Consider the following 20,198-nt stretch of genomic DNA (forward strand, 5'->3'; position numbering starts at 1 on the left):
AGGTGGTTGGGACCCCACATTGTTATCCTAACCACCCCTACAGCAACCAAACTCCTGGGTCACACTCCATGGTACCACATGTCCCGCCTCAAACTGGCCTCCATAATGATCAGTGGAAATCAGAACTCCTGGGCCCCACTCGCCTCCACCTCACCCATGGGCCCAACCAGTTGCCCCCCTAACCCTTCAGAGCCTCCTCCTGACAGCCCTGCTGATGTCTCCTCTTGAGGCCAACTCATATGTTTGGTGCTCCTACATCCAGGAATCCTGGACTGAGGGCCCCACAACCAGGACCCATTATCTTGCACAGGCAAAGTGCCAAACAGGCAGCTGTCAGTCTACTGTCTCCAATTCAAACCCTCAGATAACACCTCTCAACCTTTCTCTTGGTTGACTCTAGTACAGCAGGGAGCCAACATGTTAAATTTAACTAAAGCCTTGAATATCACCAACTGCTTTTTATGTGTCTCTCTCAGAAACCCCCCTTAGCTGCAGTTTCCCTAAGGTCCGGCCGGGTTCAGTCTGTCACAATCACCTATGGGACCCGGCACCATCTTAACGAATTTCCTCTTGCTCCAAGTACACACTCAAAATTTTTCTCTCTCTGCTATAAGACAGGCAGCAGCTCCAGTCCCAGCTGTACCACCACAGTAAAGGTAAAATCCTCCCTCTACGTGCCACCAGGAGAATATTTATGGTGTAATGGAACCTTAACTAAAGTTATTAATGCCTCCTTCCCTTTCCCTTGTGTGCCTGTCACCTTGATCCCACAGTTAGAGGTATAAGGACGGGTCAAACTTCTATCCCTCATTCCACCGTTCCCTAATCACCAAGACAGATGAGCAGTCTTCCTCCCGATGGTTGTTGTTCTCTCTCTAGCATCCTCTCTGGTAGCGGTCAGGCTGGGTAGTGGCGCCCTAGGCTACAGTGTCACCTCAGCCACTCAACTAAAGGACAAGCTTCGTGTCGCTGTCGAAGCATTGGCCGCCTCCCTGGCCTCCCTCCAGTGACAAATCACGTCACTGGCCCAGGTAACCCTCCAGAACCGATGGGCCCTTGACCTGCTAACAGCAGGAAAGGGAGGTAGCTCTCTGTTTCTTCAGGAGCAGTGCCACTACTACATCAATGAAACAGTCCTTGTAGAAGAAAATGTCAACACTCTCTATCGCCTCCAAGAGGATCTCTGCAAGAAGCAGAATACATCAGTCTTGCCTCTTAACTTGTGGCAATCCCCCATGCTAACCTGGCTAACCCCTATTATCACTCCCAACATCGTAGTTTGTCTTCTGTTAATGCTAGCCCCTTTTTTCCTCAGGTTTTTACAGGCCTGCATGAGAGAAATTTCCAGGGTGGCTGTAAACCAGATGCTACTTCACCCCTATGTCCGACTCCCAACCGAGGCACCAGCCAACTGACCCTTCTCCCTCACTCCGCCCCTGTTCAGCAGGAAGTAGCCAGAAAGAAGCGGTGTCCTATATCATCAAAAGGGTCAGAATGTAAGGCCTGTTGCCTCGCTGGCAGGCCGGACACACCTACCACTGCACTCAGGACCTGACGCTGCACCTGGCACTAGGCTCTGCACTCGGCACCTAGCACTGCGCATGGCTCCCCTGGAAGGCTCCAGCTAATGCAATCCTGGCCAGCTCTTGCACTGGAAAATCTGCCTAACAACCTGCCAACCAATGGCGGCCCACACTATCCCAATCCCGCTCCCCTGGAGCCAATCAGAGCACCCAGCTGTTGCTCCTTCCTCATAGCCATAAAAACCCCTGCCCCAGGAAGTCTTCTCTGGCCCCCTTTTCCCAGACCAGAGAACCTCACCTGGGAGCTGAATAAATTGGCATTTACTTTTCTTATACCGGCCTCAGTTTCCTCATTTTAAACTCAGCAATGACCCTTACAAGGGAGACCTCAGGAAACTTACAATCATGGCAGAAGGAGAAGCAAACACATTCTTCTTCACATGAAGGGAGGAGAGAAAAGTGCAGAGCAAAAGGCAGCATAGGCCCTTTATAAGATCATCAGATCTTGAGAGAACTCACTATCATGAGAACGGTATGGAGGTAACTGCCTTCAAGATTCAATTACCTTCCACTGGGTCCCTCCCATGACATGTTGGGATTATGGAAACTACAGTTGAAGATGAGATATGGGTGTAGACACAGCCAGAGTATATCATTAAAGGATGCAACTTCAAAGACTCTTTTTATTGTGTTTTATGTTTTCACTTGTGCAAAAACACTCCAAAGGTAGAATCTGTTTTTCAGGATTATTGATTGTATGAGATCCATTTATTTTTATTGATCCTGACATAGCAATTTTTTAAATTTATAATTTTTGTAGGTAAATTGTAGGTATTTTTAAAGTGGTAATAATTAGCTCAGAATTTTTGAAATAGTTAATATTAGTACTCACTTTTTTCAATGATATTTTTACTTATGAATGCAGACATATAAAGAAAGAGAAGCCATTCAACAGTATATATATAGTAGCTTTTAAATGTAATACAGCTAGCAGTTTTATAAACAAGAATATTATACTATAGAGTTTCAAATTAAAGAAAGTATAGGCTCAAAATAAATTAAAATTAATTAATAAAATTGATTTGAAAATTCACATTAAATTGAACTGAAAATTTGGTTGAAATGAAATAATATTCAGTGTCAAAAATAATGAGCAAGGCAAGAGTTAGAGTAGTCAATTGTACTTAATTATGCCTTACATCTATGATAGAAGAATTACAGAAATACATAAGCAAAATACATAACATTCCAGGAAGAAATGAAGTAAGGCTTACTGGGAAAAATATGAGGTAGGGTGAGACTTGAAGAATGAATAGAAATTAGCCTAACTAAGGTTGAGAGATTAGAAAATGAATTATGACTAAAATGTATGTCATATGAGGCTGGAGATGGACAAGCAGGCCTTTAGACACTTTGTAAGTGCTGAGTATTTTGACGTTTATTTAAGGGCATGGGAGTCTTTGTCATTAAATTAGAAACTGATATGATCATATTTGTCTTATATTAAGGTTACTGTAATTATAGGATGAAGAATTAATTGGAGATTAATTGATTAATTAAGAAGCTGCTATAATAACCAAGGAAAGGGACACTATTGACATGAACTAGGATTGAGGCAGTAGGAATAGGGAAAAATTTATGTAGATAGAATAAAATAGAATCAGCTGGCCTTGGTCACTGATTTAATGGGAGAAGGGCTGAGATCAAAACTGAAGAACTAACATTAATGTTTAGGTTTGTTGCTTCAATAACTACAGGACTAAAAATACCATTTAATAAGATGAAAAATAATAAGTAAAGAATAAGTGCAAGGGCAAGAGAGTGATTTAATTATTTTTGGTATGCTGAGTTTAAAACATATTTCAGACTTTCAAGTGGAGATATTCAATAAGTTGGCTATAGGAGTTTCAAGTTCAGGATTGGATCAGCAGAAAATATGGATTTATTGATCTCTGCAATGTTCACATGCATTGCAAGAGAAGACCTAGGAATAGATTTGAGAAAAATACTTGGTTAAAATCATAAGATAATTTAAGTGATTAAAAATCTAAGAACTATGGATTGGATTGGTTGTACCTGTCAGACTTCAGCAAAGTGAATGAAAGCAGAAAAATCCCAAGTCATAGCCTCCCTGGGAGAAAACAGTTAGGAAACACATATCCATATTATGATTCCACCTCTGGAAGCCTGTAGCAGAAACAGTAACATTAAATATTCATGTACTCTTTCACATTTCTCAGCCCTCTGGCAGTTGGGTCCATGTGATGGCAACTTGCCAGAGGCCTATATGTGTAATCACAAAAACAGCTGTGATAAGGAGAGAAGTTTTTGTAAAAGATTGAAAAGAAATAGAGATTAAGAACTCTTAATCAACATTCTATATTATAATAAGCATCCTCATTTTCCACTAGTGTTTTAAAATGGTGTTGACCATCTATGGTAAGACTATGAAGTGAGCAAATGGGGACTTTGAAGATGAAGAACTGCTGAAAATCTTATAAAACCATTGATGAGTATTAAAATTCTTGACTGGGCATAATGTTCCACTTATGTTTTGATCTTAGTTCATTCTAAACCATGATAATTTCATGGACATTGATAAGCTGCAGATATATTGCTAGGAAAACACCACATTCATATACAAAATGCTACACTTAATTTATGCTACGATCAATATATCAATAATCCACCATTCCTCAAACAATTTATAGGTTGTAATATAACAGGAAAACAGGAAGATTACTCTTCTAAGAGTAAAATGCTGATACAATATGTTAGAGATAATCAATGTCTTTAACCTCCAGCCTTATTTTTCAATGAGAAAACTTTGCTTCAGACCCAGGAATGTACATTACTAGAACAAATTATTGAGAGTATACTTCAGGCCTTTTATTTATTCCTTTGCATTAATGAAGTTACTTATTTAATTGGTGAGATATGGAGATCTTCATGAGGTAGGAAAATCCCCATGAATCTAAGCTGACCACTGGCTGGGGTCACGAAAATATAATGTGTGTTTGTCTACTGATTTTTTAATGATTCTCTTTATTGCAATATTGATTTGTAAAACACTCCTCAATAGTTTCTCATGGCCAAGTGTGTTATTTAGCAAATGTAACTGTTCCCATGGATAGGTGGAATTATTTTCAATTTGTTCTCAGTTCTAAGTTACACCATCTAAAACAATACTCAATAAATACACAAAATCAAGCAGTGGGGAAAGAACTCTGTATTCAATAAATGTTAGTAGTACATAGACAACTGTCTACACATATACGAAAGAATAAAACTGGAATTTTATCTTTCATCATATGAAAAAATTAACTCAAGATGAATTAAAGATTTAAATGTAAAACCTCAAACTATAAAAATCCTGAAAGGCAACCTAGTAAACACCAGTCTGAACATCAACCTTCACAAAGAATCTATGGTTAAGTCCTCAAAAGCAATTGCAAAGCAGAAATTGAGAAATGAGACCTAATTAAATGAAAAGACTTCTGAAAAACTAAAGAAATTATCAACTGAATTTCTATCAACAGACGCCCTACAGAATGGAAGAAAATATTTACAAACTAGGCATCTGAAAAAGATCTAATATTCAGAATCTATAAGGAACTTAAACTAATCAGCAAGAAAAAAATCAAATAACCCCATTAAAATGGACAAAGAACATAAACAGACACATCTCCAATGGCTAAAAAACTTACTAAAAAATGCTCAGTGTCACTAATCTTTATAGAGATGCATACTAAAACCACAATGGGATATCAATTCACACTGTCAGAATGGCTATTATTAAAAAGTCAAAACAGATACTGGTGAGGCTTCAGAGAAAAGGGAAGGCTTATACCATTTTGGTGAGAATGAAGGTTAATCTAGCCCCCGTGGAAAGCAACTTGGAGATTTCTCAAAGAACTTAAAATAGAACAGCCATTTAACCCAGTCATCTCATTACTAGGCTGTACTTGTCATGACTCTCTAGAGGGGCAGAACTAACAGGATATATCCATACATAAAAGGGAGTTGGCCGGGCACGGTGGCTCACGCCTGTAATCCCAGCACTTTGGGAGGCCGAGGCGGGTGGATCACGAGGTCAAGAGATCGAGACCATCCTGGTCAACATGGTGAAACCCCGTCTCTACTAAAAATACAAAAATTAGCTGGGCACGGTGGCATGCGCCTGTAATCCCAGCTGCTCGGGAGGCTGAGGCAGGAGAATTGCCTGAACCCAGTAGGCGGAGGTTGCGGTGAGCCAAGATCACGCCATTGCACTCCAGCCTGGGTAACAAGCGCAAAACTCTGTCTCAAAAAATAAAATAAAAAATAATATAAAAATAAAAAAGGGAGTTTATGAAGAAGAATTGACTCACACAATCACAAGGTGAAGTTCCACAATATACCATCTGTAAGCTGAGAAGCAAGAAAGCCAGTTCAAGTCCCAAAACCTCAAAAGTAAGGAAGCCGATAGTGCAGATTTCAGTCTGTGGCCAAAGGCCCGAGAGCCCCTGTCAAACCACTGGTGTAAGTACAAGAGTCCAAAAGCTGAAGAACTTAAAGTCTGGGTAGGAAGACTTCAGCATGGGAGAAACATGAAATACAGAAGACTTAGCAAGTCAACTTCTGTCTTTTTCCGCCTGCTTTTTCTAGCCACACTGGCAGCCACTTAGATGGTGCCCACTCAAACTGTTGGTGACTCTCTTCCTGCAGGTAGGTATTACTCTCCCAGTACACACACCCAAATGTTAATCTCATCTGGTAACACACAGAAACACTCAGATACCCAGAAACAAAAGTTTGCTTACTCACAGCACTATTCACAACAGCAAAGACATGGAATTAACCTAGGTGCCTGTCAATGATTAATTGGATAAAGAAAATGTGATACATATATAATATATAATATATAATACTACACAGTCATAGAAAGAGCTAAACCACATCCTTTCAGCAACATGGATGCAGCTGGAAGCCATTATCCTTAGCAAAATAATGCAGGAACAGAATAACAAATATTGCATGTTCTCACCTATAAGTGGGAGATGAACATTGGGTACACAGGAACATAAAGATAGAAACAATAAACACTGAGAATAAAGGGGGGAACAGAAGAAGGGAAGCAAGGTCTGAAAAATTATCTATTGGGTGCTATGCTCACTACCTGGGTGTTGGGACCATTCATACCCCAAACGCCAGTGTCAAGTAAACCATTGTAACAAATCTGTACGTGTACCCCACAATCAAAAATAAAAGTTGAAACAAAAATAATTAATAATAATATATATACTTAATTTTGGAGTTGTTCCTTGTTACCTAAGTAGAAGGAAAGCAAATATTTTTCCTTCATTCTTATTTAACTCCTCATGTGTGTTGGTAAATAACCTAGAGCATATTTTTGCAAACTGTTTTTGTGTCTGACAAAGTTCTAATATCCAGCATCTATAAGAAACTTAAACAAATTTACCAGAAAAAAACTACAATTTAAAAGTGGACAAAAAACATGAACAGACACTTTTTAAAAGAAGACATGTATGTGGCTAACAATCATGTGGAAAAAAAAAGCGCATCATCACTGATCATCAGCAAAATGCAAATCAAACCACAATGAGATACCGTCTCACAGCAGTCGGAATGGCTACTACTGAAGGGTCAAAAAATAATAGATACTGGAGAGGTTGTACAACTGGAGAGGTTGTAGCGAATAATGAACACTTATACACTGTTAGTGGGAATGTAAATTAGTTCAACCATTGTAGAAGACAGTGTAGCAATTCCTCAAAGACCAAACGGAAATACCATTCAACCCAGCAATCCCATTACTAGCTATATACCCAAAGGAATATAAATCATTTTATCATAAAGACACATGGACGTGTATGTTCATTGCTGCATTATTCACAATAGCAAAGTCAGTCAACCAACCTACATGCTCATCAATGATAGACTGGCTAAAGAAAATATGGTACAGATACACCATGAAATACTATGCAACCATTAAAAAAATGGGATGATGTCTTTTGCAGGGACACGGATGTAACTGAAGGCCATTATCCTTAGCAAACAAACAAAGGAACAGTAAACCAAAGCTGTATGTTCTCACTTAAAAGTGAGAGCTAAATGATGAGAACACATGGATACAAACAGGGAAACAACACACATTGGTGTCTATCTGAGGGTGGAAGGTAGGAGGAGAGAGAGGATCAGGAAACTAATGGGTCCTAGACTTAATATCTGTGTGATCAAATAATCTGTATGACAAACCCCCTTGATGCATGTTTACCTATGAAACAAACCCGTGCTTGTACCCCTGAAATTAAAAGTATAATAAAATTACCTAATATTTTATTTTCTGTCATTTTAACAATTTTCCCAGCATCTTTACCAGTAGTAGATTGTATTTCAAAAAATTCCATTCTTTGGTCATTCATAAGAAGCAATTCTCCATCCATTAAAGTTTTACCATGAGGTTACAGCAACTTATTTGCAACTTTCAACTGCACTTCTAATTATTTTGCTCATCTTTAAAATTGTCTTTTTTATGTTATTAAGTTTTTAATAGTTCGTGTATATATGTATATACATACATGTGTATATTTATATATGTGCACACACATGTGTATGTATGTATATATATGCAGATGTGTATATATTTGTGTGTGTGTACACATATGTAGATTTTTTTTAATTTGGACAGGGTCTTACTCTCTACCCTAGGTGGAATTGCAGTGGTGTGATTATGGCTTACTGCAGCTGTGACCTCCTGAGCTCAAGCAATCCTCCTGCCTCAGCATCCCAAGTAGTTGGCACCTCAGGCACATGTCACCATGCCTGGCTAATTTGCTTGAAATTATTTGTGGAGATGAGATCTTGTTATGTTGCCCAGGCTGATCTCAAACTCCTGGGCTTAAGTCATCCTCCCACCACAGCCTCTCAAAGTGTCAGGTTTAGAGGCATGGGCCACCTCGTTGACATCTTTGTATATTTCAGATTCAAGTTCTTATCAGATGTGTTTTGCAAATATTTCTCCCAGTCTGTGAATGCTTTTAAAAAAATATGTTAATAACTTCAGTATTGTGATACCTATTTCAGATCTTTTGCCTTTCTATGACTTTCATAGAGAATTGGTCAATATATGCAAAACAGCTTTCTGAGACTTTAGGTGGTACTATCTTGAATCTGTTGATGTACTTGGGAATAATTAAAATATAATAATACTGAGTCTTCCAATCTATGACCAAAGTACTTCTAGTTATTTGTATCCTAGCTTCCTTTCAACTGTATTTGCTTAATGTTTTTGCATACATATCCTATGTAGTTGGAATAACCAAAAGTGAAGTACATGGGCTTTTATTGTAAGATTTATGTGAATATGGCTAGAAGTTGTACTGTGTTGAGTATTTACTGTAGCTGTAAATGCCAGAGACTTCAATTGTTTTGAATTCTTTAGGTTTGTCTCATCACTTGACTTTCAGCCTCTCCTATGTATTTCTTCTCAGGGATTCTGAATCTTGCAAGTCTTTCATCTGTAATCTGCTGTTACATTTGAAGCACCCAGTTGATGTGGTGGTAAGTTACGGGAGATGGAGTGTATTCTATAATTTTCTGATCAGGTCTTTGTGTTTTTAGTGGGCCTGTGTTTGGAAATCTGGGATAAAATTGTTTCTTTGTCTCCTTTCATGATATTGCTTTTTTTCTGACACATCACTTTTTTTTCCTGACTATAGCATTCCCAATCTATTTTCCTCAAGCTTTGTTCTTTTTTTGATAATGATTACTCACCCCTTAGGGTGGCTAGAGGGTGTTAGAGTGGGAATATATTTCTCTTCTAGCCAGTGTATTTTCAGAGTATAGCTCTGGCAAAACCCTTTGACCTGGAGGTAAGGCCTTTCCCAAGGAGAGTGCTCTGGCTATGTTTTCCAGGGTTACTCTTTCCCTCCACCTGCAGAACTGGGGGAGGACTTTCTTGCATCCTGAAATTGAGAAAATGGTAAGATTGATGGAGAGGAAACTCATGAAAGCATAGGGAAATGCCTATGACTATGGTGCTCAGTAGTTTCTTACTTTTCTTCTATCCCACACTGCCTCCAGCAGCTCACCAAAATTATTACTTAAGTATTTCTACCAGTTTATGGATCCTGTAGTTTTTGCTCCAGGTAATTAGATTTCAGTTACTCTATTTCTCTGGATGCTTTTGTCTTTCCAGGTTTTGAGGTTTTGTTGCGTTCTGAAATTTCAGTTTTCTGCAGGGTCCAAGAAAAGCCAGTGTGTTTTAGTTTGTATAGCTTTTGCTATTGTAAGTATGAGACTTGTGACTGATACATATTGGAGTTGAAATTAAAAGTACGTAATTTTGTGTTTTCTCTACATCTTTAAATATGCCACTTTGTGGTCGTTGGCCGCTATAAGAATAGGTATAGCTCTCAGAAAAAGTCACTGTGGCCTTTGAGAAGAAATAGTCATTATTGCAGATATTTAAGGATTAAATATCACTACAATCAGGGTAGCTTTCAAATAATATCAATACCTCTGCTCCACCCCAAGATATTCTAATTTAATAGCTTTAGGATGGTGTCCAGACATCAATGCTTTTTAATATCTTCCCAGTTGATACTAATGTGCCAACCCAGGTTGATAATTTTTTTTAAAGGAACTGAAAAGAGCATCTTCAGATAAAATTTAAGATATGAGGCTGGGCATGGTGGCTCATACCTGAAAGCCCAACATTTTTGAATGCCAAAGTAGGATTTCTTGAGGCCAGGAGTTCCAGGACAGTTTGGGAAACATGGTATCCTGCATCTACAAAAACAAACAAATCACTAAAGAAACTTCAAAAATAAAAAACAAACAGCAAAAATAAGATAGGTTTTTGAATCTTTCACCATAGGGTGAGACAATAGATCTTTTAACTTGAGAGAGTGGGAACATTTAGCTACAAATTGTTTGAAAGTGTCTGAGTGTGTGTGTGTGTGTGTGTGTGTGTGTGTGTGTGTGTGTCTTTTCCATCATATATACGATGGAAAAGGATGTTGAAACTATGTCATTCATAAAAAATAAGGTTACTGAATATGTCAGTCAGGGTTGATATCATCTTACAAGGATTACTGCTTCAATCACAACCCACGTTGTACTTCCTTTGGTAACAGTTCAGAGGTTTAACACTGACCCAAGGGCAATTATTTCATATGTGTATGTGAACTTACTTTCTAACAGGAGTTGAACCAATTGTACTCACTGTGAATTTGTAACAAGAATCATGTAGAGAAAGAATTTTCAAATATAATGATGCATAAATGCAAAATGTAAATGTTTGGGGGACCATGGTCAACCACTTGCAAATTGAAATTATGTAAGTAGGGAAGCCGGGAGTAGCCCCTTTTGAACTAACTGCTCTATCAGTGACAGAACACTAGAGCCAAGAGCTGAGAACCACTGATGAGACCCTTAGGCTTTGAATCCGGTGTTAACATCCATCTATAAGCGCCAGACTACTATGTTTCCATTTACATTTTCATTATGTTTATCTTTCATTTTGTGAGAATTTTTCTAGACACTATGTAATATGGACAAATAGACAAAATTTGCAGTTATTTTAAACTTTGTTTAAATCACAGCCTCACTATTGTTTAGATCTCTCACTTAATAAGATAATGTAGTGGTGCTACTGGGGACAGTTGTTAAATCCATGCCCTGCATTTTAGAACTGTTGGTGGAGCTCTCAGAACTGGAGCCACAGTATGAGAACTTTCATCATGTTTATGCTATAAGTAAAGATACACGTATGATAAAGATCTTAAACCAGATTTGTGAAATAAATTTTATTGATTCAACCTAGAAAGAATCATATACTTTCCTAAAATGTTTTAAGGTGAGAACTGAATCAATTTAGTAAGTGAGTTTAGATAGGAAGAAAACATAAAGCTGGCCCATCAATAAAATCAGAAAAATAGAATATTTTTAAACAAGTACAACATGATGGCTTCGGGGAACTTTATCCAGAGAGAAATAACTTTATCAGAGTAGATATAGTTTTGCTTACGGGAGACAGTAAAAATAATATTGTAGACCTGTCAGGAACTAGGAGGAAAAAAAAAACCCTTATTTTCTAATCCAATAACTTGTGCATTAACACACTCCACATGATATGGCTGCAGAAGAAGTACTGTTCTTTGAAAGAGCTAAATTTCAGTTAGGTATAAGCACTGGAGGAAGCCTGATTACTGTGGAAGGAGAGTTATAAGTAGTATAGAAGAAGTCTGGGTAGGATATTTCAAGCAGATTTGAAAAGAACAATTGTTTTGCTGGGCTCCAACATGAGGACAAACATTGCCCAGAAAGGCTGGCTAAATAAGAGGTCTGTGTAATTTTTTTCTTTTTTTGAGACAAGTTCTTAGTCACTTAGGCTGTCATGCAGTGGTCAGATGATGGCTCACAGCAGCCCCAGTCTCCCGGGTTCAAGCCATCCTCCCACCTTAGACTTCTGAATAGCTAAGACCAGAGCTGTACACCACTACACAAGGCTAATTTTTTTTTTAGAGATGGGGTCTCACTGTGTTGCCCAGACTAGACTGGAATCCCTGGCATCAATAAATCCTCCCTCTTTGGCCTCCCAAAATCCTGGGATTATAGGCATTCACTACTATGCCAAGCCTGTGTAAATGCTTTAGATTGTAACCATATGAAAGTGCTTTCACTAACAAGGGGGTTATCCTAAATATTTGAGGCATTTTTGCCTTATTTCTATTTTTTTAATTGTGACTTAATTTATGTACCATAATAGTCACTTCTGAAGTGTAAATAATAGAAGTTTTAACTACATTTACAATTTTGTGCAAATTATCACTAAGATTTATTACCATTTTGTCACCCCCAAAAGAAATCTCACACATATTAGAAAAACACTCCCCTTTCCTCCTATCCCCTAGCTCCTGGCAAACACTAATCAACCACCTGTCTCTATTTGTCTGTTATAGAAAAATATGTGGAATCATACATTATTTGTCCTGTGGGGCATGGCTTATTCTACTTAGCAAACGGTTTATTCATGTTGTATGTCATTTCTTTCTTCTGCTGAATATGCTTCCTTGTCTGATTGTTTTTGTTTTTAGGGCCACTGTAACCAAACAAACTGCGTGGCTTAAAGCAATGGAAGTACATACTCTCACAATCTGGATGCCAGAAATCTGAAATCAAAGTATTAGCAGAGCCATGTTCCCTGAGACTTTGCTTGGAATTTTGCTTGCTTGTTTCCTAGCTTCTGGTGGTATCCATTGATCCTTTACTTCCCTTGACTTACAGTTGCATCATTACAATTTCTGTCTCTGTCATAACATGGCCATCTCCCTATGTGTCTCTGTCTTTATATGCTGTTTTTCTCTTCTTATAATGATACCAGTCATATTGTATTAGGATTGCATAATGACTTCAGTCTTATTTGATTCATCTGCAAAAACCTATTTCAAAATAAGGTCACATTTTTAGGGGCTTTGGGTTGGAAATTCAATGTATTCTTATAGGAGCACAATTTAACTCATAACATGTAGATACACCACATTTTGGTAGTTAATGTGTCGATGGACATTTCAGTTGTTTAAACTCTTTGACTACTATGAATAATGTCGCTATGAGCATTTATCAAGTAGTTACAGTTACATTGCTTTAGTTATTTATGTAGAAGTGTTTGTGTGGGGATATGGATTAACCTAGAAGTACGCTCACAAGGTCATAACTGTCTTTTAAAGTGGCTATAACATTTTACATTTTCATTGGTGAATGTGAATGTTTCCAATTTCTGCAGTTTCACCAACGCTTGCTATTTTCTGTCTTTGTGATTATATTACACTTTTCAAATGGGTGTAAAATAGTACCTCATCATGGTTTTGCTTTGCATTTCACTAATGAGGATAACAATAATATTTTTTCATGTGCTTATTAGACACTTATAGGTATTTTTGGAGGAATGTCTACTCAAATCCTCTTCCTACTTTAAATTAGAGTATTTATCTTTTCTAACCTCTTTTTATACTCACCAGCATGAATGGGTTATTTTGTTGGTGAGTGAGCTAAAACAAAGAACTGCACTATTGAACATAATTACAAAAATCAGAGTTCTAGCCCACTTACAGTATACACGTCTTTCATGTGTATACTTGAAATTACTAGTGAAGCCTCATAGTGAGTAAGATCTATAATGTCAAAAGGAAGGAGTTGAGAAAATACATGTTTTCTTAAGTTCTTATTTCCAGATTGGAGACCAAGGTAATAGACAGGCTCTCATGAAGTCTCATATCAGAAGAAGAAAAATTTAGGTAATAAAATGTTTTTATATCATCCCTGGATGATCACCTAATTTACTATATTTTCTGTGGGTCCAGTTCTATAAGTTCATAGATTGTAGGTTTGTTTCATATAAGCAATTCTGAATTAAGAACCTCCTACCAAAAAGTTCTTAAGATACGGACTTTCCTTTAAAATCATTCTTCCATTTGCCAAAAAAGTCAGTAATTAGCATATTTGTAAAGTGTAAAGACTGGGTGGTCATTTGCTTTTTAGAGGAAAGTTCCTATCCCCCAGCCTAGATTATCGGGAAAGAACTGAATCTCAAATCAGCTATTTTAGTTTATTCTCCTCAGTGAATAACAGTCACTGGTCCACATTTTTTGATGAGTAGACATAATTTCTTACATCTTAAGATTGTGTTTGTGTATGTGTGTACCTGTAGGAGCAGTAGCAACATAGAAGTTTGGGTCTTTTTTTGCCTTTTTTACCTAGAACAAGTATGATTATCCTCCTTGGATAAGTATGCCGCTCTCGTTGTTAAATAGTTCCTTAAGTGATCTGACCAAGATCTAGACTGGAGAGTCTCAAAGGATGCTCTCCAAAGCAGTTCATCAGTGCCACCTGAGGAACTGTCAGAAATGCAAATTCTGGGGCCTCATTCAGGCCTCTGAATCAGAAATATTTAAGTTGAGCCCCAGTATATGTGGGTTTTTTTATTTTTTTGTAGAAAGTGATTTTATTTAAAGAGAGAGAGAAACAGGAGAAGGCGAGAGAAAGAAACAGCTAACTCTCACACTGAGTGAGAGAATCCAGAAAGATGGAATCCGGGAGAGAAAAGCAGCTTCCACACGAGTGGAAGAGAAAAGAGAGAGAGGGAGTTTAGGAGGGGAAGAGAGGATTCCAGAAGAGAGTGTGGAAGGGGAGCCCAGAGGGGAAATCCAGGAGAGAGAAAGATGGCTTCCACGAAGGGAGTGTTCGTGGAAGGGGACCCAAACATGGAGTCCCAGTTACATGTTTTAAAGCCCTTTATGTGTTCTAATGTATGCTCTAGTTTGATAACCACTAGTCTAGACTATGAGAAAATTTATTAATCTCATTAAGTAGTTTCCTCTGGCTTACAATTTAAATCACCTTTATAGTTATTCCCAGGTTCCAATTTTAAATGATTCCTTTGTCTTTTAGTAATTTTGAGGCTAAAGTGCCTCCAAAAATTTGGACTTATAAAAATATTACTGCTTCTCCACTTTAATGAGAAACAATTCTTACATGTTCAAATAATTCTGTTTTCCCATCCCTTACAGATATCAAACTTTCAGTTCAGTACTTCCTTTGACACTTACATTTTTTCCTGACAACATGTTTAATCTTAAGACTGAGAAAGACCAACTTTATGTCAATGAATCATAGCAAAAATGTACTTTTCAGTCTTTACTTCTTTCAACTCTCAAATAAGGAATACAGCAATATTCTTTAGTACCAAATCTGCTAATACTTCTATACTCTGCATATCTAGCCAGTATACTTGTAGTGATTTTAACCCTATCTGTATTATTAATGTCCCTGTATTATCATGGTTTCCAGCAACTTCCTTGTTCCTCCTATATGAACGTGATTTTTAACATAGCATATGTGTTTTAAAATGTCTCCTCAGTTTCCCACCTTTTAATACTTAAAAATTCAACCTTGTATTGCCTGTTTAACAAAATCTTTCTTTGCTTTCTTGAAAAATAAAATTCTAAAATATTTAAAAATTTAATGCAGCAGGAATTCAATCTTAAGGTTAACATGTATTCACCCTAATATTTCAAAATGTGTGGATAGTTTGGTAGACATATTAATGACATGCATTTATTTGAAGATCTCTCTGTATTTGCCTAATAACAAAAAAAAGAAAATATACAGAATAAGCCTAATGCTTATGTATAGAAAAATATTCCAGGGAAAAGATTACTAGAGTGATATAAACATTGCTGTATAAAATATTGCATATATTTATTTTATATAACAGGTATTTTAATTCAACCTGTTAGCATTTATTATAGTATCCATTCCAGACTTGGAAAAAGAACAAAATCCAAAATGTACAGTTTACAAAGCAATAAACAAAAATGGAAAAGTAGAATAAAGAAAATCAATTAGAGAGTAAGATCTTGGGTATTAAACTGCTTATAATAATGCACTTGCTCTGAAATACAATAGGTAACATCAAAATAATTGTAATATGTGTACATACATATCTAGAGAGAAAGAAAGAGAGACAGAGGAGAAACATTCTACGGTACTAAAATAATTAAGACTTTATGTATATTTTAAAATTTAAGAAGAAAATCTTTCATTTTATTTTGCTGTGATGTTTGTTTTTTTCATATGTATAGAAAACACATTACTTTTTTTTTAACACATTACTTTTTATGATAAATTTTAAATTATATTTAATTTGTAAAAGCTTTTATTAAATTAACACCATTTAAAATTAAAGTCAAAGCCAAAAGATAAGTTTCTTTTTATGCAAAGTTTCACAGATATTAAAAATATCAAGTATTAAGCTACAGTACTGACATTTTTGTTTTAAATTCAACTAAAAGCTGTAAGGAGTTATTTTTGACATTCTATTAACTTATTGTATTTATTCAACCAGAATATTCAATGTGATGGTAACTTTAACTCCTATTATTAATATCTTTTTCTTATTATTGTACTCTCTTATGCTTTTCATTGCACATTTGTGAAAGTCAGGTTCAATTTATACTCTATCTTAGCATCATAGCAAAATCTACACACATGTAAAGTGTTCTTGATTTTTATCAAACAAGGATTAGTGCCTATTATATTCTTGGGCTCAGCCTCATTCTTTCACATGACAGTTTCAGTCCTTTTTAATACTATTTTTTGAATCCAAATAAGGTCCTCTCATTTGATTTAGCACTTTAGCCTCTAAAGTCACTTTGCTTAATGGATCTGATTTTGACTTTTTAGTCATTTTATTCATAAATGTACCACCATGTTCATCATTTTATGAGGCTTATGATGAATTCAACCACAGATCACTGAATATAAGGCACAGAGTCAGATAGCAGGCAACCTTATTAGCACTTTTTTCCAGACCAATAATCATGCTGCTATTTGAAATTTAGCAAATTGCTGTCATATCATCCATTCCAGGCCTTTCTTTAAATGACCCTGTCAGATTATTTTGCTGCTAGTTTGAAGCCAATCATGATAATGCTGCTACATTGTGAATTTTGGAAGTACACAGCTCTTTCTTCATACTAATTTAAAAGAAAAGAATATTTTGTCACCACATTGCAATAGAGTGTTTTCTAAATTTATTAATTTAATTTTTTTACTTGAAAAGCAGGTACTATGTAGCAGGTGACTTTCTTCAGATATTAGCCAAGCTTAAATAATATTAAAATATGCAATATGTTTCTGAAAGTTCAAGAAGTCATTTTAAAATTTTCTATAATATCTCTCACCTCAAGTGAACATGTATATCTGTGTGTGAAATTAAGTGTGCTTAAAAAATTAAAACAACATGTTATTATTTGCACAGGTATTAAAAAAACCTATTTGTTCATCATAAAAATAGAATTACTTTCCCTGTATTTTTGAAGATTAGAAAGGGAAAGAATTGGGATTGTATTTCTTATATTCCAAAATAAACTTTGCATTCCACTGAATTTCAGTCGTATAGATGAAAAATTTTGATAGATATAAACTTTTTTCTCAGAATGAAGTGAATAGTAAATTGTTTACTGTAGATGAAATAGTGGTACTAAAGATACTTTAAGTTTTGAGAAACACAGTTATAGTCATGTCATCACAATTACAAGGTACTTTCTCTGAAATTACTTGGAGAAGTAAAGACAGGAACAAACATCCAGCCATTTTTTTTCCAGGCTATCACAGTAATTCCAACAGCCCAACAGCAATTCTGGTATATCAAGTAGAACTTCAGTAACTTGTCTTTTAGAAATAGGCAAATAATGTTTCCAAATAATATTCTATCTTCTATTTCAACATGTAGAGCTCTTGGCTAGCTGATTATTTTTCTTTCCCTGTCTTGAAGAGCGAAAAATCCCTGGAATAGAATCTGATTGGCTTCTCAGTCATAACTGTTTGTCTTAAATAGTGATCTATCACATCATATCTTCTGGATATATTTAGCTACACATTCATTTCTTGCTCAATTAACTGAGACCAGATTGAGAGGGCCTTAAATTGACTAATTCCTGTAAAAAAATCAGAAATGAATATGGCCATGGGAATAATAAAGCAGTTTCCTAGATGGGAATAAGTAGAGTTACTTGTAGACACCTCACTTACATATCCTGTACATCAGGATTTCCTTGTAAGATGGGTGCAGTTTGATCACATTAGGGATTATCATTTAATAATGTATCCTTAGAATCACTAATAATGTATCCTTAGAATCACTAAGAGGTAGCTAAAATCCTTAGAGCAACATGAAGGTATTTGATGGGCCAAAAATCCTCAACCAAACAGCCTATACTCACCTATGAGTATGGTTTTTAATTTTAAAAGCCTCTTAAAATAGGTTTATTTCTCTCTCTAATCTATCTACATGGCTTCTGTATTTTAACATAAGTGTTATAACAAAAATGAAAACTAATGTGTGGCTTTCTCTTTTGACAGAGTGACAGAGCCTTGCTCTATCACCCAGGCTGTGGTGCAGTGGTCAGATCAGGGCTCACTGCAACCTCCACCTCCCAGGTTCAAGCTCTTGGCTCAGCTTCCCAAGTAGCTGGAACTATAGGCATGTGCCACAATGACCAGCTAATTTCTGTATTTTTTAGTAGAGATGGGGTTTCACTATATATTGGCCAGCCTGGTCTCAAACTCCTGACCTCAGTTGTTCCACCCTTCTCAGTCTCCTAAAGTGCTGGGATTGTAGGTGTGAGCCACTGGTCCCAGCCATTTGTGGCTTTTTTGTACATTTTGTGACAATACTTGATGCCACATCCCCAACATCAGCAAAAAAAATTTCTAGGCAGAGAAGGTCTAAGAAAAGAAGCAGGAAGCCCTTTGCAGTATAGCCTCTACAGGTTCACAAAGGTAAACCTCTGAGTCATGATCTCCAAGTTCAGTGGGGTGAGTATCAATATCTATTCTGTTACATATATTAATTCACCATATACACAGAGCTACTCAAATTGAAATAAAAGGGGTTTGGGGACAAGTACCTATTACAACAGAAAAAATTTACATAAGCTATCTACAACAGAGTGTTTTCTAAATTTATTAATTTAATTTTTTTACTTGAAAAGCAGGTACTACGTAGCTGGGGACTTTTTTTTTAGTAATTAACTAAATTACTTTTTAGGTTATCAGAGTTTGAAAGTAAATAAAATAAAAGAGAAAAACTAAGATAAACAAAGGAATGATTTATATAAGAACCTGAATATAATTCTGGTAGCAGAAGTTGAAAAATAATTGGCTTCTCCAGCAATATTCAGGAAAAAATTGATAAAAGATAAGCAAGATGCTATGAGAAAAATACCTATTAGGTATTTTTATATAAATTATATATATTAAAATATATGTAAGACAAATTATATAAATTAAAGATATAAACTTTGAAATTTAAAAAATATTAAAAGAGCTGGATTAGAAAATTCATAAAAACTTGCAAAACATAAAAATTGCAAAGCTAAAATATATGAAGAATAAGTTGACTGATAATAAACAAGCTATGTGGTACAAAATCATTATGCTGTAGTTCTCGAAAGACAAATAATGTATAGATGGAAGTAAGTATAGATAGTTAAATAATATTTTTAAAAGCAATCTTTTCTCGCCCATTAAACTAGCAAAAATCACAGTAGAATGGCTCATTCTCTTTAGCGATCAGGCACTCTTATACATTGCTGATGGAAATGACAACTATCCGTCTGAAGAGAAATTTGGAAATATATAAGAAAACATTTGACCTAGCAATAGTAATGCTAGGAATTTGCTGTGAAGATATATTTTTAATATAAAAATACATACACACAAAGTTACTTACTGATATATTATTTGTAATTGCAAAGTGCTGGAAACAATCTGAATACTCATACAGAGGAGAGTAGTGAAATCTGTTAAAAAACCATTTAGGCAGTCTATCCTTCTGAACTAATATGATGATTTTTGAAGTACATTATTAAATAAAGAAAAGCAATATACAAAAATTGCCTATAGTATGTGATCTTTTGTGTAAGAAGGAAGAAGAAAAAGAAAATATGGGGTATGTTTTTTTTTATTTTTCTGGAGAGGAGAAAAGGAGGAAAAGAAGGAAGAAATGAAGGAAGAAGAAAATATAATAAGGAGAGGAAAGAAAACTAATGAGACTGTTGGTCTCAGGAGTAGAAGTGGTAGGATGATGGGAAAAGGAAATAAAAT

Source organism: Callithrix jacchus, chromosome 8 (genome assembly GCF_049354715.1).
Source record: "Callithrix jacchus isolate 240 chromosome 8, calJac240_pri, whole genome shotgun sequence".
Lineage (NCBI taxonomy): Eukaryota > Metazoa > Chordata > Mammalia > Primates > Cebidae > Callithrix > Callithrix jacchus.